The sequence below is a fragment of the Trachypithecus francoisi genome, unplaced genomic scaffold (assembly GCF_009764315.1).
Source record: "Trachypithecus francoisi isolate TF-2019V2 unplaced genomic scaffold, Tfra_2.0 Lachesis_group6, whole genome shotgun sequence".
NCBI lineage: Eukaryota > Metazoa > Chordata > Mammalia > Primates > Cercopithecidae > Trachypithecus > Trachypithecus francoisi.
In genome coordinates, this window is record NW_022681471.1 from 86,586,086 (window position 1) to 86,607,840 (window position 21,755).

General features: G+C 47.0%; 1 long non-coding RNA gene across 1 annotated transcript; it reads left to right on the forward strand.

Annotated features, from left to right (window-relative positions):
* Positions 1 to 3,628: 3,628 nt before the first annotated feature.
* On the forward strand, positions 3,629 to 21,141 carry LOC117078088. The gene is made up of 3 exons (XR_004434920.1): positions 3,629 to 4,105; positions 9,679 to 9,865; positions 21,087 to 21,141. It is a non-coding gene; the product is annotated as an uncharacterized LOC117078088 (long non-coding RNA).
* Positions 21,142 to 21,755: the final 614 nt, after the last annotated feature.

A 21,755-nucleotide genomic window follows, 5' to 3' on the forward strand; every position in this document is an offset into this window, starting at 1 on the left:
AGTGAGACCCTATCTCAGCAAAAAAAAAAAAAAAAAAAAAAAAAAAGAAAAGAAAAGAGAAAAAGAAAAGAAAAAAAATAAACACTAAACATAGATGTGAAGTTTTGACTTCAGATACCCATTATCTGAAGCTCTGCACCTGGGTCAGAAATCAAGGCTATTTCTCTGTGTCACAGTAGCTTAGATCCTCCAGGGAAGAGTAGGAGGTTTTATTCTTATTGATATTGTTTCAAACAGGAAAATTTCCGTAGTCTATGATTTTAGAGAACAAGGTTTCTCTGCAGGGCTAGGACTAGGGTAAGGTGAGGGAGGCATTTGCCTTAAGTGTAAAATGTAAGGGGGTATTAAAAAAACTCAGTAATCGGCCGGGCGCCGTGGCTCAAGCCTGTAATCCCAGCACTTTGGGAGGCCGAGACGGGCGGATCACGAGGTCAGGAGATCGAGACCATCCTGGCTAACATGGTGAAACCCCGTCTCTACTAAAAACTACAAAAAAAAAAAAACTAGCCGGGTGAGGTGGCGGCGCCTGTAGTCCCAGCTACTTGGGAGGTTGAGGCAGGAGAATGGCGTGAACCCGGGAGGCGGAGCTTGCAGTGAGCTGAGATCCGGCCACAGCACTCCAGCCTGGGTGACAGAGCGAGACTCCGTCTCAAAAAAAAAAAAAAACAAACAAACTCAGTAATCAAGATCGATACCATTTGATTGATTGATTGATTGAGACAGTGTCTCACTCTGTCCCTCAGGCTGCAGTGCAGTGGTGCAATCATGGCTCACTGCAGTCTGGACCTCCCAGGCTCAAGAGATCCTCCCACCTCCTCACCTCCTAAGTAGTGGGACTATAGGTACACGTCACCATGCACAACTAATTTTGTTATTTTTGCGGAGATGAGGTCTCACTATGTTGCTCAGGCTCGTCTCAAGTGATCTGCCACCTCGGCCTTCCCCAAAATTCTGGGGTTACAGGCGTGGACTATCGCGACCAGCCAAGATCAATAACATTTTTTGTTTGTTTGAGATGGAGTCTCGTTCTTTCACCCAGGCTGGAGTGCAGTGATGTGAACTTGGCTAACTGCAACCTCCACCTCCCGGGTTCAAGCTATTCTCGTGTCTCAGACTCCTGAGTCGCTGGGATTACAGACACGCACCACTACGGCCGGTTAATTTTGATATTTTACTATACAAGAGACAGAGTTTCACCATGTGAAGGGGTGGCCTGCCCCTCCACACCTGTGGGTGTTTCTCGTTAGGTGGAAGGAGAGACTTGAGAAAATAAATAAGACACAGAGACAAAGTATAGAGAAAGAAAAGTGGGGCCCAGGGAACCGGTGCTCAGCATACAGAGGACCCATGCCAGCACCGGTCTCTGAGTTCCCTTAATATTTATTGATAATTATCTTTACCATCAAAAAGATAAGGGAGTGGCTGGACAATAGGATCATTGTAGGGAGGAAATCAGCGATAAGACATATGAACAAAAATCCCTGTGACATGAATAAGTTTAAAGGAAAATGCTGTGCCTTAGAGGCATATGCAAACATCTCCATAAACCTTTTAGCAGCATTGCTCCAGCAAGTCCCACCTTATTCCTAAAGGCAGTTTTCTCCTTGCTCAGTAAACAAAGCATACAATCGGGTTTTACATGGAGATGTTCCATTGCCCAGGCACGGGCAGAGACAAATGCTTTTCTCTTACTTGAGATTAAGAGAATGGTGATGACCTTTAACCAGCAAGCAGCCTTTAGGCACTTGTTCAACAAAGCACATCCTGCACAGCCCAAAATCCATTAAGCCTTGAGTCACCACAGCACATGTCTCTTGCAAGGACAGGTTGGGGTAGGGTCACAGATTAACAGCATCTCAAATACAGAACAAATGGAGTCTCTTATGTCTACTTATTTCTTTTCTTTTTTTTTTTTTTTTTGAGGCAGAGTCTCGCTCTGTCGCCCGGACTGGAGTGCAGTGGCCAGATCTCAGCTCACTGCAAGCTCCGCCTCCCGGGTTTACGCCATTCTCCTGCCTCAGCCTCCGAGTAGCTGGGACTACAGGCACCCGCCACCTCGCCCGGCTAGTTTTTGTATTTTTAGTAGAGACGGGGTTTCACCGTGTTAGCCAGGATGGTCTCGATCTCCTGACCTCGTGATCCGCCCGTCTCGGCCTCCCAAAGTGCTGGGATTACAGGCTTGAGCCACCGCGCCCGGCCTTATGTCTACTTATTTCTATATAGACACAGTAACAGGCTGATCTCTCTTTCTTTTCCCCACAACCATGTTAGCCAGGTTGATCTCAAACTCCTGACCTCAGGGGATCCACCCACTTTGGCCTCCCAAAGTACTGGGATTACAGGCCTGAGCCATGGCGCCAGGCTTCTCTTCTCTTCTCTTTCCTTTCTTTTTTAGACAGGGTATCACTCTGTTGACCAGGGTGGAGTGCTCTGTTGCGATCTCTGCTCACTTGCAACCACCGCCCCCCAGGTTCAAGCCATCCTCCCACCTCAGCCTCCTGAGGAGCTGAGACTACATATGCACACCACCACACCCGTTAAGTTTTGTATTTTTGGTAGAGACGAGTTTTGCCATTTTGCTGAGGCTGGTCCTGAACTCCTGATCTCAAGTGATCCTCCTGCGTCCCCTCCCAAAGTATTGGGATTACAGGCATGAACCGCCGTACCTGGCCGCGGCTGGCCATTTTCTAAGCATTTTTCTTTAAAAAAAAAAAAATTGAAATGGGGTCTCACTCTGTCACCCAGGCTGGAGTACAGTGGTGCAATCATAACTCCCTGCAGCCTCTAACTCCTGGGCTGAAGCGATCCTCCCACCTCAGCCTCTTGAGTAGCTAGGACTACAGGTGTGTGCCACCACACCCGGCTAATTTTTGTATTTTTAGTAGAGACGAGTTTCATCATGTTGCCCAGGCTAGTCTCGAACTCTGGATCTCAAGTGATCCGCCTATCTCAGCCTCCCAAAGTGCTGGGATTAGAGCTGTGAACCACCGCGCCTGGGCTTTAAGCATTTTTCTATTGATAATTTGCTGAAAAACATTGGTTGTCCATAGCCCGCGCGGTGGTTCACGCCTATACCCAGCACTTTGGGAGGCAAAGGCGGGTGGATTACCTGAGGTCGGGAGTTCGAGACCAGCCTGACCAACATGGAGAAATCCCGTCTCTACTAAAAATACAAAATTAGCTGGGCGTGGCGGGGCATGTCTATAATTCCAGCTACTCCGGAGGTTAAGGCAGTAGAATCGCTTGAACCCGGGAGGCGGAGGTGGCGGAGAGCTGAGATCGTGCCTTGCACTCCAGCCTGGGCACAAGAGTGAAACTCCATCTCAAAAAAAAAAAAAAGGAAAGAAAAACCATTGGTTGTCCATATCAAAGCTATTATTATTATTATTATTCCTAACTACTATCATTGTAGTGGGGCAAGGAGGGTAACGGAGATGGGGGAGTTCAAGTCTTCTCCATGGTAACCGCAGCATATCGGGAGATTGTACACCCTGACTCCTTTCCCCTCTTCTCCAGTGGTATCGCCCACGACGGGCACCTGTGTTAACCTGATTTCTCCCCCTCTTCCCAGTGGTATCGCCAAGGGGGGGATTGTACCATCCTGACTTCTTCCCCCTCTTGCCCAGTAGTGGATTCCTTGAACATCAGAACACGCCCCATCCTCCCTGGGTAGGAGGCGCACCTCTGCTTCTTTAAACTTTGCCCAAACTTATAAAACCAAGTTCCAAAGACCACTTCTCCCAGAATCTTGCCCCTAGAAGAATTCTACCCGTGAACGCCCTCTCGCCCCCCCTTCTGTGGAACAGCTCACTGTACGGAATGGGTGCTAAGATGGCCGCCCCCATGAGACACGACATAGCGCAGCCATATTCCTTGCCTGACAACGCACTCATGAACCAAGTCTCCGCCGATCCGTAACAGGGCTGTATTCAGTGAGTAGACTACAACCTCTCAGTTCTGATCGTGTGCAAAATCAACAGCCCTAGAAGGTGCAGTGTCGGGGTGAGGACAGGAAACGGAAATCCCCCTCAGAGGCCGTTTAAGTCTTCTTGGCGCGCGACGCTAAATGCCAGTGCCGAGGTTTTATGGCGTGATAGTCGCTCAGGTGATTTTGAAGCTTTGTTGGCTTCGGGGGATGATGCATTGGCAGTTGTGGTGTCAACTGGTGGGGAAATAAAGAACTAATGAATGGAATCTATGAGTGTCAGGGATGAGGGCCTTTGGAGTAGTCAGGTTTTAGATTCCCTGCTGTGTCTTTTTTTTTTTTTTTTTTTTTTTTTTTGAGACGGAGTCTTGCTCTGCCGCCCAGGCTGGAGTGCAGTGGCCGGCTCTCAGCTCACTGCAAGCTCCGCCTCCGGGTTCACGCCATTCTCCTGTCTCAGCCTCCCGAGTAGCTGGGACTACAGGCGCCCGCCTCGTCGCCCGGCTAGTTTTTTGTATTTTTAGTAGAGACGGGTTTCACCATGTTACCAGGTGGTCTCGATCTCCTGACCTCGTGATCCGCCCGTCCTCGGCCTCCCAAAGTGCTGGGATTACAGGCTTGAGCCACCGCGCCGGCCCCTGCTGTGTCTTGATGTCCAGCCTTAATAGTGTGCACTTTGGGTTTTTCCTTTATCAGTATTCCCAGAGGTTTGCTAATTTTATTAGCCTTTCCAAAAACAAACTTTTGACCTTGTTGCTCCTCTGATCACATATCTCTTCTGATGTACCTTTGTTTTCTATTTCTTTAATTTCTGCTCTATCTGTACTGTTTTCTCTTATCTAACTTCTTAAATGAATGTTAATTCATTAATGCTCAGCCTTTCTTTGTTAAAAAATTTTTAAGAGCATGCCTTTTTCCTTAAGAATCTCTGGCCAGGCGCGGTGGCTCAAGCCTGTAATCCCAGCGCTTGGGGAGGCCGAGACGGGCGGATCACTAGGTCAGGATATCGAGACTCATCCTGGCTAACACGGTGAAACCCCGTCTCTACTAAAAATACAAAAAAGGCCGGGCGCGGTGGCTCAAGCCTGTAATCCCAGCACTTGGGAGGCCGAGACGGGTGGATCACGAGGTCAGGAGATCGAGGACCATCCTGGCTAACACGGTGAACCCCGTCTCTACTAAAAATACAAAAAACTAGCTGGGCGAGGTGGCGGGCGCCTGTAGTCCCAGCCACTCGGGAGGCTGAGGCAGGAGAATGGCGTAAACCCGGCAGGCGGAAGCTTGCAGTGAGCTGAGATCCGGCCACTGCACTCCATTCCGGGAGACAGAGCGAGACTCCGCCTCAAAAAAAAAAAAAAAAAAAAACTAGCCGGGCGAGGTGGCGGGCGCCTGTAGTCCCAGCTACTCGGGAGGCTGAGGCAGGAGAATGGCGTAAACCCGGGAGGCGGAGCTTGCGGTGAGCTGAGATCCGGCCACTGCAGTCCAGCCTGGGGGACAGAGCAAGACTCTGTCTCAAAAAAAAAAAAAAAAAGGCCGGGCGCGGTGGCTCAAGCCTGTAATCCCAGCACTTGGGAGGCCGAGACGGGGGATCCCGAGGTCAGGAGATCGAGACCATCCTGGCTAATACGGTGAAACCCTGTCTCTACTTAAAAATACAAAAAACTAGCCGGGGCGACGAGGCGGGCACCTGTAGTCCCAGCTACTCGGGAGCGAGGCAGGAGAATGGCGTAAACCCGGGAGGCGGAGCTTGCAGTGAGCTGAGATCCAGCCACTGCACTCCAGCCTGGGTGGCAGAGCAAGACTCCGTCTCAAAAAAAAAAAAAAGAATCTCTTTAGCTGCAATCAAGAATATGTTGTATACCCCGTCTTTTTTTTTTTTTTTTTTTTTGACGGAATCTCACTCTGTCGCTCAGGCTGGAGGGCAGTGGCGCGATCTCAGCTCACTGCAACCCCGCCTCCCCGGTTTCCAGCGATTCTCATGCCTCGGTTTCCCGAGTCGCTGGGGGGGATTACTGGCGCGTGCCACCAAGCTCGGTTAATTTTTATATTTTTAGTGGAGATGGGGTTTCGCCATGTTGCCCAGGCTGGTCTAGAACTCCTGGATTCAAACGATCCACTCGCCTCGGCCTCCCAAAGTGCTGGGATTACAGGCGTGAGCCACCGCGCCAGGCCGACTATTTTATATTAGTCAAAATTTTTTTCTTTTTGTAATCGTATAGGCCCACCTCCTTAAAATGTTTATTCTGGCCGGGCGCGGTGGTTTACCCCTGTAATCCCAGCACTTTGGAAGGCCGAGGAGGGCGATTGCTTGAGTCCAGGAGTCGAGAACAGCCTGGGCAACACAGGGAGACTGCCGTCTGTACAAAAAAAAAAAAAAAGGCTGAGGTGGAAAGATCGCCTGATTGTGAAAGCCTTGATTGCACCACTGCACTCCAGCCTGGATGACAGAGGGAGACCTTGTCTCAAAAAAAAAAAATAACAAAGTTACACTTACGTATTTTACATAGTTTTTGCTATCATTATTTATGCAATTTGTTTCCATTGGCTCATTGTTATTAGTAGAGAGAAACTGTCTGCTTTTGACCAGGCGCGGCGGCTCATCCTTGTAATCCACGCACTTTGGGAGGCCGAGGCGGGCAGATCACGAGGTCTGGAGTTCGAGATCAGCCTGATCACATCGTGAAACCGCGTCTCTACTAAAAATACAAATATACCGCCGGGCGCGGTGGCTCAAGCCTGTAATCCCAGCACTTGGGGAGGCCGAATAACGGCGGATCACGAGGTCAGGAGATCGAGACCATCCTGGCTAACACGGTGACCCCGTCTCTACTAAAAATACAAAAAAATTAGCCGGGCGAGGTGGTGGGCGCCTGTAGTCCCAGCTACTCGGAGGCTGAGGCAGGAATGGTGTGAACCCGGGAGGCGGAGCTTGCAGTGAGCTGAGATCCGCCACTGCACTCCAGCCTGGGCGGCAGAGCCAGACTCCGTCTCAAAAAAAAAAATAAAAAAATAAAAAAAAAATAAAAAAATAAAAAAATAAAAATACAAATATTAGCCGGGCGTGGTGGCGCTCGCCTGTAATTCCGACTACTCAGGAGGCTGAGGCAGCAGAATCTCAGAATCGCTTGAACCTGGGAGGTGGAGGTCGCAGGGAGGCGTAGGTCGCAATGAGCCAAGATTGCGCCACTGCACTCCAGCCTGGGTGGCAGAGTGAGACTCCATCTCAAAAAAAAAAAAAAAAAAAAAAAAAGAGCTGTCTGCTTTTATAATTTTACCTTGTATCCAGCCCTTACATTATATTATACCCTATGAATTTAGTAGTCTTTTAGCAGTCTGGTAGGTTTTCTATGTATAAAATCATCTTATTGGCAAGAAAGCTACATTTTCATTTTCATTTTCATTTTCTTTTTTTTTTTTTTTTTTTTTTTTTTTTTTTTTTTTTTTTTTTTTTTTTTTTTTTTTTTGAGACCGGAGTCTTGCTCTGTCGCCCAGGCTGGAGTGCAGTGGCCGGATCTCAGCGCACTGCAAGCTCCGCCTCCCGGGTTCCCGCCATTCTCCTGCCTCAGCCTCCCGAGTAGCTGGGACTACAGGCGCCTGCCACTGCGCCCGGCTAGTTTTTTGTATTTTTTTAGTAGAGACGGGGTTTCACCGTGTTAGCCAGGATGGTCTCGATCTCCTAACCTCGTGATCCGCCCGTCTCGGCCTCCCAAAGTGCTGGGATTACAGGCTTGAGCCACCACGCCCGGCTCATTTTCATTTTCATTTCTTCCCAATGTTCATGTTCACCCTAATTATTTTTTCTTTTTTCTTTCTGCCTTTTTTTTTTGTTTGTTTTGAGGTAGAGTCTTGCTCTGTCGCCCAGCTGAAGTGCAGTGACACAATCTCAGCTCAACTGCTATCTCTGCCTCCCAAGTTCAAGCAATTTTCCTGCCTCAGCCTCCTGAGTAGCTGGGATTACAGGTGTGTTGCCACCATGTCTAGCTAATTTTTGTGATTTTAGTAGACACGGGGTTTCACCATGGTCTCGAACTTCTGACCTGCTGACCTCAGGTGATCAGCCTGCCTCGGCCTACCAAAGTGCTGGGATTACAGGCGTGAGCCACCTCGTCCGGCCTCTTTTTTTTTTCTTTAATAGAGACAAGGTGTCACTCTGTCGCCTAGGCTGGAGTGTAGTGGAGTGATCTCAACTCACTGCAACTCTGTGTGTGGTTTTTGTTTGTTTGTTTGTTTTTTAAGGATACTGGGTTTTGTCATATTGTCCAGGTTAGTTTTGAACACCTGGGCTCAAGGGATCCTCTTGCCTCAGCCTCCCAAAGTGTTGGGATTAAAGCCACGAGCCGCTGTACCTAGCCTGATTATTATTTTTCTTTTCTTTCTTTCTTTCTTTTTTCTTTTAGAGAAAAATTCTTGCTCTGTCACCCAGGCTAGAGTGTAGTGGCGCCATCAGAGGTCACTGCAGCCTCCACCTCTCAGGCTCAAGTTATCTTTCTGCTTCAGCTTCCTTAGTAGCTGGCACTACAGGTATGGACCACCACACTTGGATTATTCATTTCTTGTAAAGACGGGTCTCACTTTGTTGCCAAGGCTGGCTTCGAACTCCTGGACTCAAGCAACCTCCTGTCTTGGCCTCCCAAGTTCTGAGATTACAGGCATGAGTCACTGTGCCCAGCCTACTCTAATTATTTCATCTTCTCTTGTGTGAGCTAGAGCCCACAAAACAATTTTGGGTTACAGCAGACAGTACTAATTTTATGGCAATAGCTTCATCATTTTACTTTTTAGCATGGTGTTTCAGGGTTATGTTTCATAATTGATTTTTGTGGCATTTAAGTGATTTCCTTCTTCCCTGATTTCAGTCTGAGCTTACATTAGTAATGGCTGCTGAATTGCGTTAGATGCTTTTTTGGTGTAAGTTAATAGCAGAGTGTTTCCCCCTGTAATTTGTTGATGTAATATACATAGCATTAGGCCAGGCGCAGTGGCTCACGCCTGTAATCCCAGCACTTTAGGAGGCAGAGGTGGGAGGATCACTTGAGGTCAGGAGTTTAAGACCAGCCTGACCAGCATAGTGAAAACCCGTTTCTACTAAAAATACCAGCATTAGCTGGGTGTGGTGGCGGGCGCCTGTAATCCCAGCCACTAGGGAGGCTGACGCAGGAGAATTCCTTGAACCTGGGAGGCGGGGGTTGCTGTGAGCAGAGATTGCACCATTCCACTGCAGCCTGGGTGACAAGAGCGAAACTCCATCTCAAAAAAAAAAAAAAAGAAAAAACATAACATTATTAAGATTGAACCATTTTTTTTCTGGAAAGAAGAGGCTAAAAGCTTCCCAACAGAAGAATTTAAGAGGGATATTTCATCTAAGTGGAAAAAAAAAAAAGAAGGCAGAAGAAATGACCGGCCAATTTCCTTTCATTTAGATTATCAGCTTTCCAGATTTCCTGCCCTCACAGTCACCCACCAGGTCCTCTTGAACATGCCCATCACCTGCCTACCCCATGGGCCTTAAGCACCCTTAGCACTGCCCCGGTTCTACTTCTCCTAAACCCAGATCTGCCTTGAACTTGAACTGAGGTGTAGGCTGGCTGAGTAGCAAGTGAAGCACCTGGTAGAGCCACTCAAGAAGAGACCCTAAGCTCATTAATTTGGCTCCAAATTTGATCATTTCATAATCCACCTTGGCTAATGCTCTGGGGATGCTGAACATTGTGGCATGAATGTGGGATGACACTGATGATACGGATACGTCCTTTTAGGATTTCTTGGCGTCCCTGTGGAGCCATTGAGCCTTACCCCTTACTGGAGGCTGCAGGACCCTCTACACACAGACAGCTGTCCAGCATGGAAGGTGGCCTGAAGCCCAGGGTGAACATGCCAGCTAATGAGACATCACCCCAGGGATTCCCTGCCCTGATTCCGGGAGAACCTGGCAGATCTTTTGAGGTAAGGAGGAGGATCCTATTTTTTTTTCCTATATGTTGTTTTAGTTTATCTATTTTTAGTTAAATTTATATTTTGAGATAATTGTAGATTCAAATGCAATGTACCGTTTACCTAGTTTTTGTCCCCAGTAGTACATCTTGTAATACCCAGGATATTGACATGCAGAGCATTTCCATCCTCACAAGGATCCCCCATGTTGTCATTAAACAGACACAACCACTTCACTTCCTCCATCACTCCCCTCTTAACTCCGGGGCACCACTAATCTGTTCTCCAATAGTATAATTTTTTCATTTCAAGAATGTTGTGGTTGGACGCAGTGGCTCACGCCTGTCACCTGTAATCCCAGCACTTTGGGAGGCCAAGGTGGGTGGATCACTTGCGGCCAAGAGTTTGAGACCAGCCTGGCCAACATAGTGAAATCCTGTCTGTACTAAAAATACAAAAATTAACTGAGTGTTGTGGTGTGCACCTGTACTCCCAGCTGCTCAGGAGGTCGAGGCCAGAGAATTGCTTGAACCCGGAGGCGGAGGTTGCAGTAAGCCGAGATCACATCACTGCACTCTGCCTGGGTGACAGAGTGAGACCCTGTGTCACCAAAAAAAAAAAAAAAAAAAAATGTTGTATTTGCTGGGCATGGCGGCTCATGCCTGTAATCCCAGCTCTTAGGGAGGCAGAAGCGGGAGGATAGTTTGAGCCTAGGAGTTTGAGACCTGCTGGGCAATATAATGAGACCCTGTTCTCCATGAAAGGGAAAAAAAAAAAAAAGGACAAAAACGAGATACTGTTGTTTATTCAGATTGTACAGTATGTACCTTTGGGACTGGCTTTCGTCATTCAGCAAAATTCTGTGGAGATATCAATAGCTAACAGTATATCAATAGTTCATTCCTTTTTTTTTTTTTTTTTAAGACAGAGTCTCGCCCTGTCACCCAGGCTGGAGTGCAATGGTGCGATCTTGGCTCACTGCAACCTCTGCCTCCCCAGTTCAAGCTATTCTCCTGCCTCAGCCTCCCAAGTAGCTGGTATTACAGGTGTGCGCCACCACACCTGGCTAATTTTTTGTGTCTTTAGTAGAGACGGGGTTTCACCATGTTGGCCAGCCTGGTCTCTAACTCCTGACCTCGTGATCCACCTGCCTCAGTCTCCCAAAGTGCTGGGATTACAGGCGTGAGCCACTGTGCCCTGCCCATTCCTTTTTCTGCTGATACTTTTCCATGGCGTGGATGTACCACACAGTGTAACCATTCACTGGTTGAAAGACATCCTGGTTGTTTCTAGTTGTTGGATATTATGAATAAAGATCCTATGATAGTTTGTGTAAGGTTTTTGTAGGGATGTGATATTGTGAAATATATAATTGGTCTTTCCTGGCAAACAACTCCTAATATCCTCAGAATCTCTAAAGTACTAAAGCGTCTTTTTGTATGCTAATGAGTTGACTGATGCCTGGCAGTCCCTAGGCAGCTTCTGAATGGGGCGGTCACAAGAAAGACTAAGGTAGGTTTAGAGGGTTGGGACCCTCCAACCATCTGGGAGGGAGAGGGTGCTGACAGTCAAGTCGATCCACAAGGGCAAATGATTTAATCAATCATGCCTACATAATGAAGCCCCCTAAAACTCCAAAAGAATAAGCTCTCTTTGGAGAGCTTCTGGGTAGCCGAACACATGGGGATTCCTGGAGGGTGGTGCACCCAGAGAGGGCATGAAGACTCCAGGCCCCTTCCCCCATGCCTTGCCCTATGTATCTCTTTATTTGACTGTGATTTATTTGTATTTGTATTTTTTTTTTTTTGAGATGGAGTTTCGCTCTTGTTGCACAGGCTGGAGTGCAATGGTGTGATCTCGGCTCACTGCAACCTCTACCTCCCAGATTCAAGCGATTCTCCTGCCTCAGCCTCCTGAGTAGCTGGGATCACAGGCATATGCCACCACGCCCAGCTAATTTTGTATTTTTAATAGAGATGAGGTTTCTCCATGTTGGTCAGGCTGGTCTCAAACCTCCTGACCTCAGGTGATCCGCCTGCCCGGCCTCCAAAAGTGCTGGGATTACAGGTGTGAGCCACCCCGCTGGCCTGAATTTGTATTCTTTAAAATATCCTTTATTGGTGGGAGAGGTGGCTTATGCCTGTAATCCCAGAACTTTGGGAGGCCAAGGCTGGAGAATTGCTTGAGTCCAGGAATTCAAGACCAGCCTGGGCAACAAAGTGAGACCTCATCACTACAAAAATAAACAGGTGGGGCACGATGGCTCATGCCTGTAATCCCAGCACTTTGGAAGGCTGAGGTGGGAGGATTGCTTGAGGTCAGGAGTTCGAGACCAGCCTGACCAACACGATAAAACCTCATCTCTACTAAAAATACAAAATTTAACTGGGTGTGTTGGCGGGCACCTGTAATCCCAGCTACTTGGAAGGCTGAGGCAGGAGAATCACTTGAACCAGTGAGGCGGAGGTTGCAGTGAGCCGAGGTCACACCACTGCACTGCAGGCTGGACAAAAGAGTGAGAATCTGTCTTAAAAAACAAATCCTTTATAATAAATCAGTAAACATAGTCAGTTTTGTGTTTCCTGTTGAGGGTAAGCAGCCACTGTCTGGGCCGGTGGCTCACAGGTAAAAGAATTTACCACAATAGTTGTAGGTAAGGAAAGGCAGATTTATTAGAGAAAGTAGGAAAATACATTGCAAGACAGCAACGGGTAGAATCAGCAAAAGAGGAACTGACTTCGAGGAAATGAAAGCTTGCTGGAGATTTTATAGGATGGTTCTTGATCTGTTTGATAACGCCAAGGTAGCAGGGAGCTAACTTGCATTCTTCTATCAGCCGAGGTGTTTGATGATGAATTGGAGTGTTTGATGATAAGCAGGAAGTTTGTGAGTTATGTACGTTATTTGCTCAAGAGGACTATATGTCCTGGGCCATAAAGAAAGACAGAGCCATAACTTAAACTTACCTGTGTCTTCTTTTTGTTTATATGTCCTGGACCAACTCCTTTTCCCTAATTAGGACTGCACATTTCCCTGAACTTTTTTTTTTAAAGGCAAAGTCTCTCTGTCGCCCAGGCTGGAGTGCAGTGACAGCTTACTGCAGCCTCAGCCTCCTGGGTTCAAGTGAGCCTTCCAAGTAGCTAGGACCACAGGTGTGTGCCACCACGCCCAGCTAATTAAAAAAATTTTTTTTGTACAGATGAGGTGCCACTTTGTTTCCCAGGCTGATCTTGAACTCCTGGCCTCAATGAATCATCCCTCCTTAGCATCCCAAAGTGCTGGCATTACAGGCATGAGCCACTACTCCCAGCCTTTCCTTGAGTTCTATGAGCCACTCTAGCAAATAAATTGAACCCTAGGAAGGGATTGTGGGAAGCTTGACTTGTAGCTGGTCAGTAAGAAGCTCTGGAGTCTGAAGTGGGGGTAGTCTTCAGAACTGAGCCCTCAACCTGTGGGACCTGATGCTATGTCCTGGCAGATAGTGTCAGAATGGAATTGAATTGGAGGACACCCAGCTGTTGTCTACTGCAGAATTGACCTCTTGCTTGATGTGTGAAGAAAATTCCTCCCTCATCTGTTGTCACAGCATGTTATGAGAGTCTAGTAGGAGAACTGTGTTTGTATTTCTACTCCTACACAGTGGGGTAAATGCATGCGAGGACAATTGCGGGATTATATGCCAAGTGCATATAGAACAGAATTAATAGACAATCTTTTTTTTTTTTTTTTTTTGAGACTCACTCTGTCACCCAGGCTGGAGTGCAGTGACGTGATCTTGGCTCACTGCAACCTCTGCCTCTCGGGCCCAGTGATTCTCCTGCCTCAGCCTCCCGAGTAGCTAGGATTACAAGTGCCCACCACCACACCCTGCTAATTTTTATATTTTTAGTAGAGACAGGGTTTCACCACGTTGGCCAGGCTAGTCTCTAACTCCTGACCTCAGATGATCCATCTGCCTTGGCCTCCCAAAATGCTAGGATTACAGGCGTAAGCCACCACACCCAACTTTTTTTTTTTTTTTTTTTTGGTGAGATGGAATCTCTGTCACCCAGGGGAGTGCAGTGGCACAATCTCGGCTCACTGCCACCCCCGCCTCCCAGGTTCAAGCATTTTCCTGCCTCAGTCTCCCAAGTAGCTGAGATTACAGGCACCCATCACCATGCCCGGCTAATTTTTTTTTTTTTGAGATGGAGTCTCGCTCTGTCGCCCGGGCTGGAGTGCAGTGGCCAGTTCTCAGCTCACTGCAAGCTCCACCTCCCGGGTTCATGCCATTCTCCTGCCTCAGCCTCCGAGTAGCTGGGACTACAGGCGCCCGCCACCTCGCCCGGCTAGTTTTTTGTATTTTTTTAGTAGAGACGGGGTTTCACCGTATTAGCCAGGATGGTCTCGATCTCCTGACCTCGTGATCCGCCCGTCTTGGCCTCCCAAAGTACTGGGATTACAGGCTTGAGCCACCGCGCCCGGCCCCGGCTAATTTTTTTGTATTTTTAGTAGACACAGGGTTTCACGATGTTGGCCAGGTTGGTCTCGAACTCCTGACCTCAGGTGATTCACCTGCCTCAGCCTCCCAAAGTTCTGGGATTATAGACGTGAGCCCGGAGCCCGGTTGACAATCTTTTTTTTTTTTTTTTTTGAGACAGTCTTGCTCTGTCACCCAGGCTGGAGTGCAGTAGCATGATCTTGGCTCACTGCAACCTCTGCCTCCCGGGTTCAAGTAATTCTCCTGCCTCAGCCTCCCGAGTAGCTGGGACTACAGGTGTGCACCACTACGCTTGGCTAATTTTTGTATTTTTAGTAGAGATGGGGTTTAACCATGTTGGCCTGACTGGCCTTTAACTCTTGACCTCGTGATCCACCCACCTCGGCCTCCCAATGTGCTGGGATTATAGGTGTGAGCCACCACGCCTGGCCGACAATCTTTTTTTTTTTTTTTTTTTGAGACGGAGTCTCGCTCTATCGCCCAGGCTGGAGTGCAGTGGCCGATCTCAGCTCACTGCAAGCTCTGCCTTCCGGGTTTACGCCATTCTCCTGCCTCAGCCTCCGGAGTAGCTGGGACTACAGCGCCCCCGCCACCTCGCCCGGCTAGTTTTTTGTATTTTTAGTAGAGACGGGGTTTCACCGTGTTAGCCAGGATGGTCTCGATCTCCTGACCTTGTGATCCGCCCTTCTCGGCCTCCCAAAGTGCTGGGATTGCAGGCTTGAGCCACCGCGCCCGGCCGACAATCATTTTTTATACAGTTTTTTTTTTTTTTTTTTTTTTTTTTTTTTTTTTTGAGGCGGAGTCTTGCTCTGTCGCCAGGCTGGAGTGCAGTGGCCGGATCTCAGCTCACTGCAAGCTCCGCCTCCCGGGTTCCCGCCATTCTCCTGCCTCAGCCTCCAGAGTAGCTGGGACTACAGGCGCCCGCCACCTCGCCCGGCTAGTTTTTTGTATTTTTAGTAGAGACGGGGTTTCACTGGTGTTCGCCAGGATGGTCTCGATCTCCTGACCTTGTGATCCGCCCGTCTCGGCCTCCCAAAGTGCTGGGATTACAGGCTTGAGCCACCGCGCCCGGCCCATTTTTTATACAGTTTTAGAGGTACAGAAAAGTTAAGATACTACCTATAATTCCATGTACTGTCACCTCCTCAACCCCGCAGTTTTCCCTATTATTCACATCTTGCATTAGTGTGGTACATTTGTAAAAATTAATGAACCAATAGTGATATATTACTATGAATTATAGCCTACAGTTTACAGTAAGGCTCACTGCTTTGTGTTGTACATAGGGTTTTTTGGCAAATAGATTATTATAATATCCACCAGTGCAGATTCATAGTTTCATTCTGTTTCACCTGTGCTTCAGCGATTCATCCTGCCTTTCCCTCTGCCTGAACCTCTATCAACCACTCATTTTTTACTGTCTTTGTAGTTTTGCCTTTTTTTTTTGTTTTTTGGACACAGTGCCTCACTCTGTGGCCCAGGCTGGAGTGCCACGGTGTGATCACTGCTCACTGCAGCCTCCACCTCCCAGGTTCAGGTGATCCTTCCATCTCAGCCTCCTGTAGTTAGGACCACAGGCACATGCCACCATATCTGACTAATTGTTAGTATTTTTTATAGAGACACAATTTTACCATGTTGCCCAGTGTGGTCTTGAACTCCTGGGTTCAAGCAATTTGCCCACTTCAGCCTCCCAAAGTGCTGGGATTTACAGGTGTGAGCTATCATGCCAGGTCTAGTTTTGCCTTTTCTAAAATGTCATATAGTTGGAATCATGGAGTATGTAGTCTTTTCAAACTGGCTTCTTTCACTTAGCAATTTGTATTTAAGGTTCCTCCATGTTTTTTTGTGGTTTGATAGTTCCATGGATTGCAGTGCCAGATTGCTTATTCCTTCACCTACCGAAGGGCACTTTCATTGTTTTTAGGTTTTAGCAATGATGAAAAAAGCTACTATGAACATTTCATGTGCGGATTTTTGTGTGAATATGTTTTGAACTCAATTGGCTAAATAACTAGGAGCATAATTGCTATGTCATATAAGCTTATAAGCAACTGCCCAGGCGGGGCACGATGGCTCATGCCTATAATCCCAGCACTTTGGGAGGCTGAGGTGGGTGGATCACCTGAGAACAGGAGTTCGAGACCAGCCTGGTCAACATGGTGAAACCCCGTCTCTACTACAGATACAAAAAATTAGCTGGGTGTGGTGGCAGGTATCTGTAATCCCAGCTGCTTGAGAGGCTGAGGCAGGAGAATGGCTTGAACCGGGAGACAGAGGTTGCAGTGAGGCGAGATCATGCCATTGTACTCCAGCTTGGGCAACAAGAGTGAAACTCCGTCTCAAAAAAAAAAAAAAAAAGAAAAAGAGAGAGAAAGAAACTGCCCAACTGTCTTCCCAAGTTTTTCACCATTTTGCATTCCCACCAGCAATGAATGAGTATTACTGTTGCTCCACATCTTCACCAGTGAAACCACTATTGCAAAATTGTAACTGAGACAGTGAAAGAGATCTGATCTAATCAGCTGCATCTTGCTTCATGCCTCCGAGCTGTCCTTGTTCATTCCTGGGCGTAGGCTGAACTAATTTAGGGAGGAACTTAGTTTATAGTTTAAAACAAAGATGGTAACAGGCCTTTCCCAAGGCAAATCCCCTGCTTGCCTGGGGACTAGATTGCCTTTGTAGGACTAACAAATTAGCCACCGGACTAGAAATTATGGTTTAGGAGTCATGCAGCCGGAGACTACAAGATTCTGACCCGCCCTAAACTGCTCCTAAGATCAGTGCTTGAGATATTTTGCAGACCCTGCACTTGATGGATCAGCTGGCACCACCCAGATCGATAAACTGGCTCATCTGATCTTGTGGCCCCCCACCCAGGAACTGACTCAGCACAAGAAAACAGCTTTGATTCCCTACGAATTCATCTTTGACCTGACCAATCAGCACTTCCGGCTTACACTACCTCTCCGCCCCCCAACCCCCAAATTATCCTTTATTTTATTTTTATTTTTATTTTTATTTTGAGACGGAGTCTTGCTCTGTGGCCCAGGCTGGAGTGCAGTGGCCGGATCTCAGCTCACTGCAAGCTCCGCCTCCCGGGTTCACGGCCATTCTCCTGCCTCAGCCTCCCGAGTAGCTGGGACTACAGGCGCACACCACCTCGCCCGGCTATTTTTTTGTATTTTTAGTAGAGACGGGGTTCACTGTGTTAGCCAGGATGGTCTCGATCTCCTGACCTCGTGATCCCCCGTCTTGGCCTCCCAAAGTGCTGGGATTACAGGCTTAAGCCACCGTGCCCGGCCAACGCAAATTATCCTTTAAAAACTCTGATCCCCAAATGCTTGGGGAGACTGATTTGAGTATTAATACAACTCCGGGTCTTTGCGAATTACTCTGTGTGAATTACTCTTTCTCTATTGCAATTTCTCTGTCATGATAAATCTGCTGTGTCTGGGCAACAGGCAAGGTGAACCCATTAGGCGGTTACACTAGCATTTGGTATTCTCAGCTTTTTAATTAATTAATTAATTATTTTGAGACAGTGCAGTGGTATGATCACAGCTCGCTGTAGCCTCAGCCTCCCCGGGTTCAGGTGATCCTCCTACTTCAACCTCCCAAGAGTAGCTGGGACTACAAGCATGTGCCACCATGCCTGGCTAATTTTTGTATTTTTAGTAGAGATGGGGTTTTACCATATTACCCAGGCTGGTCTTGAACTCCTGGCCTCAAATGATCCTCCTGCCTCAGCTTCCCAAAGTGCTGGGATTACAGGTAGGAGCCACCGTGCCCACCCATTTTTTTTAAAAAAACATTCTAATAGGTGTGTGGTCGTATAGCCTTGTTTTAATTTGCAATTCTCTAGTGACATGATGTGAGGACCTTTTTATATGCTTATTTACCATCTGAATGTCTTTGATGAGGTTATGTTTTCAGATCTTTTGCCCTTTAATTGAGTAGTTTGTTTTCTTATTGTTGAGTTTAAAAGTTCTTTGTATGTTTTGGATACTGTAATCTCCCAATGGGTTCACCTTGCCCGCTGCCTAGACAGAGCTGATTTATCAAGACAGGGGAACTACAATAGAGAAAAGTAATTCACGCAGAGCCAGCTATAGGGGATACTGGAATTTTTATTATTACTCAAATCAGTCTCCCTGAAAAGTCGGGGATTGGAGTTTTTAAGGATAATTTGGTGGGTAGGGGCTAGTGAGTTGGAAGTGCTGATTGGTCAGGTCATGGATCAAATCATAGGAGTTGAAGCTGTCCTCTTGTGCTGAGTCACTTCCTGGGTGGGGGCCACAAGACCAGATGAGCCAGTTTATGGATCTGGGTGGTGCCAACTGATCAATTAAGTTCAGCGTCTGCAAAATATCTCAAGCACTAATCGTAGGTTTTACAATTGTGATGTTATTCCCAGGAACAATTTGGGTAGAGTCAGAATCTTGTAGCCTCTAGTTGCATGACTCCTAAACCATTATTTCTAATCTTGTGACTAATTTCTTAGTCCTACAAAGGCAGGCTAGTCCCCAGACAGGAAGGGCGTTTGTTTTGGGAAAGGGCTGTTATTGCCAAGTTCCTCTCATGATTATAATCCCAGCACTTAGGCTCACACAGGTGGATCACCTGAGGTCAGAAGTTTGAGACCAGCCTGGCCAACATGGTGAAACCTCATCTCTACAAAAATACAAAAATTAGCCAGGTGTGGTAGCCTGCACCTGTAATCCCAGCTACTCGGGAGGCTGAGGAAGGAGAATCGCTTGAACCCAGGAAGCAGAGGTAGCAGTGAGCCGAGATCGTGCCACTGTACTCCAGCCTGGGAGACAGTGCCAGATTCCATCTCAAAAAACAAAACTAAGTTCCTCTCAAAGTTAGTTTGGTCTGTGCCCAGGAATGAACAAAGACAGTTTGAAGGTTAGCAGCAAGATGGAGTTGGTTTAGGTTGGATCTCTTTCACTGTAATAATTTTCTCATTATAATTTTACAACAGTGGTTTCAATACAAGTCCTTTATGAGATAAGTGTTTTGCAAATATTTCTCCCAGTCTGTGGCTTGTCTATTCTGTCAGCAGTGTCTTTCACAGAAGAGAAGTTTCTAATTTTAATAATGTACAACATACTTTACTTTTTTCTTTCACAGGTCATACTTTTGGTGTTGTATTCATATACATATATATATTTATAGAGATGGGGTCTCACTAGGTTGCCCAGGCTGGTCTTGAACTCCTGGGTTCAAGCGATCCACCCACCACAGCCTCCCAAAGTGCTGTGATTACAGGCACGAGCCACTGCACTTGCCTGGTGTTGTATTTAAAAACTCATCACCCAACCCAAGGTTTCTTGGATTTTCTTCTTTGTTATCTTATAGAAATTTTATAGTTTTCATTTTACAAGTAGGTCTATAATCCATTTTAAGTTAATTTTTTTTTTTTTTTTGAGACAGGGTCTGCATTCCAGCCTTTGTCACCCAGGCTGGAGTGCAGTGGTGTGATCTCGGCTCACTGCAACCTCTGCCTCCTGGGTTCCAGCAATTCTGCCTCAGCCTCCTGAGTAGCTGGGACTACAGGTGCACACCACCACAGCCGACTAATTTTTGTATTTTTAGTAGAGACGGAGTTTCACCATGTTGGCCAGGCTGATCTCGAACTCTTGACCTCAAGTGATCCGCCACATTGGCCTCACAGTTTTGAGTTAATTTTTGTGAAACATATAAGGACTGTGTCTAGATTATTATTATTTTTGCATGTGGATGTCCAGTTGTTCCAGCACCATTTGTTGAAAAGACTTATTTCTTCACCGAATTTCTTTTGCTTCTTGTCAGTGATCAGTTGACTGTTTTTGTGTGTATACATATTTCTAGGCTCTCTATTCTATTCCTTGATCTATTTGCCTATTCTTCACCAATACCTCTGCCTTGATTACTCTAGTTTTATAGTAAGTCATGGAGTTGGGTTAGTCTCGGTCCTCTGACTTTGTTCTTGTTTAGTACTATGTTGACTTTTTTGGATTTTTGCCTTTCCATATAAACTTTAGAATCAGTTTGTTGATAGCCACAAAATAATTTGGTGGGAATTTGATTGGGATTATGTTGAATTTCCTGATCAAGGTGGGGACAACTGACATGTTAACAGTATTGAGTCTTCCGTTTAGCAGCAGAGAATCCATAGGTCTGCAGCAACCTCAATTCTTGCCTACTCAGAAGAAAGAATTTGAGGGGCATAAGACAGAGTGAGAGACCGGGACAAGTTTTAGAGTTGTAGTGAAAGTTTATGTAAAAGCTTTAGAGCAGGGATGAAAGGAAGCAAACTACACTTGGAAGAGGGTCAAGCAGGCGACTTCAGAGATCAAATGTGCGGTTTGACCTTTGACTTGGGGTTTTATGCTTCCTGGGTCTAATTACTCCTCTGATTCTTACCTTGGGGTGGGCTGTCCACATATGCAGTGGCTTGTCAGCGCTTGGGAAGGGGCTGCATGCACATTGTGGTTACCGAAGTTGTACGCATGCTCACTTGAGGAGTTTTTCCGTTACCAGTGGAGTGTTCCTAAAGGAAGGTTACATACCAGTTAAACTCGGCAATTTTGCATCGTAGTGCACATGTCTTGAGCCCACTGGCCCAACTTCTGAGATCTTATTGGGAAGCTGCTGATCACCAGTTTCAGGTTTTATTGTATCTATTGAGAGCCTGCCTTTCCCTGGCGCCAGCTGCAATCAATTATTATTTTATTTTTATTGTTTTTTTTTCTTTTTTTTTTTTAGGAGGAACAGGAAGGAGCAGGAGGAGGAGGATGAGCAGGAGAAAAAGGAGGAGGAGAAAGAGGAGGAGCAGGAGGAGGAGGAGAAAGAGAAGGAGAAGGAACAGGAGGAGGAGGAGAAAGAAAGGAGGAGGAGCAGGAGGAGGAGAGAAGAGAAAGAGGAGGAGCAGGAGGAGGAGAAGAAGAGGAGGAGCAGGAGGAGGAGGAGAAAGAGGAGGGAGCCAGGAGGAGGAGAGAAAGAGGAGGGCAGGAGGAGGAGGAGGAGAAAGAGAAAGGAGGAGGAGCAGAAGGAGGAGGAGCAGAAGGAGAGGAGCAGGAGGAGGAGAAGCTCGCAGCAGGAGGAGGAGCAGCAGAGGAAGAGGAGCGTCGGAGGAGGAAGAAGCAGCAGGAGGAGGAGGAGCAGGAGGAGGAAGAGGAGCAGGAGGAGGAGCAGGAGGAAGAGAAGGAGGAGGAGCAGGGAGCAATTATTATTTTAGAGAAACAGTTTTAACTGCCTGACCATCACCTCCTGGTGGGATTTGGGGGGTGGTGCTCTCCTGCTCTGCTCATGTCTAACTACCTAAGATAACTGTCTAACTACTCTAACATTTTTGTCAATAAACATACACTATCTCTCTGTTTACTTATATTTTCTGATATATTTCATGTCAAATTTTGTTTGGTTTTCCTCATG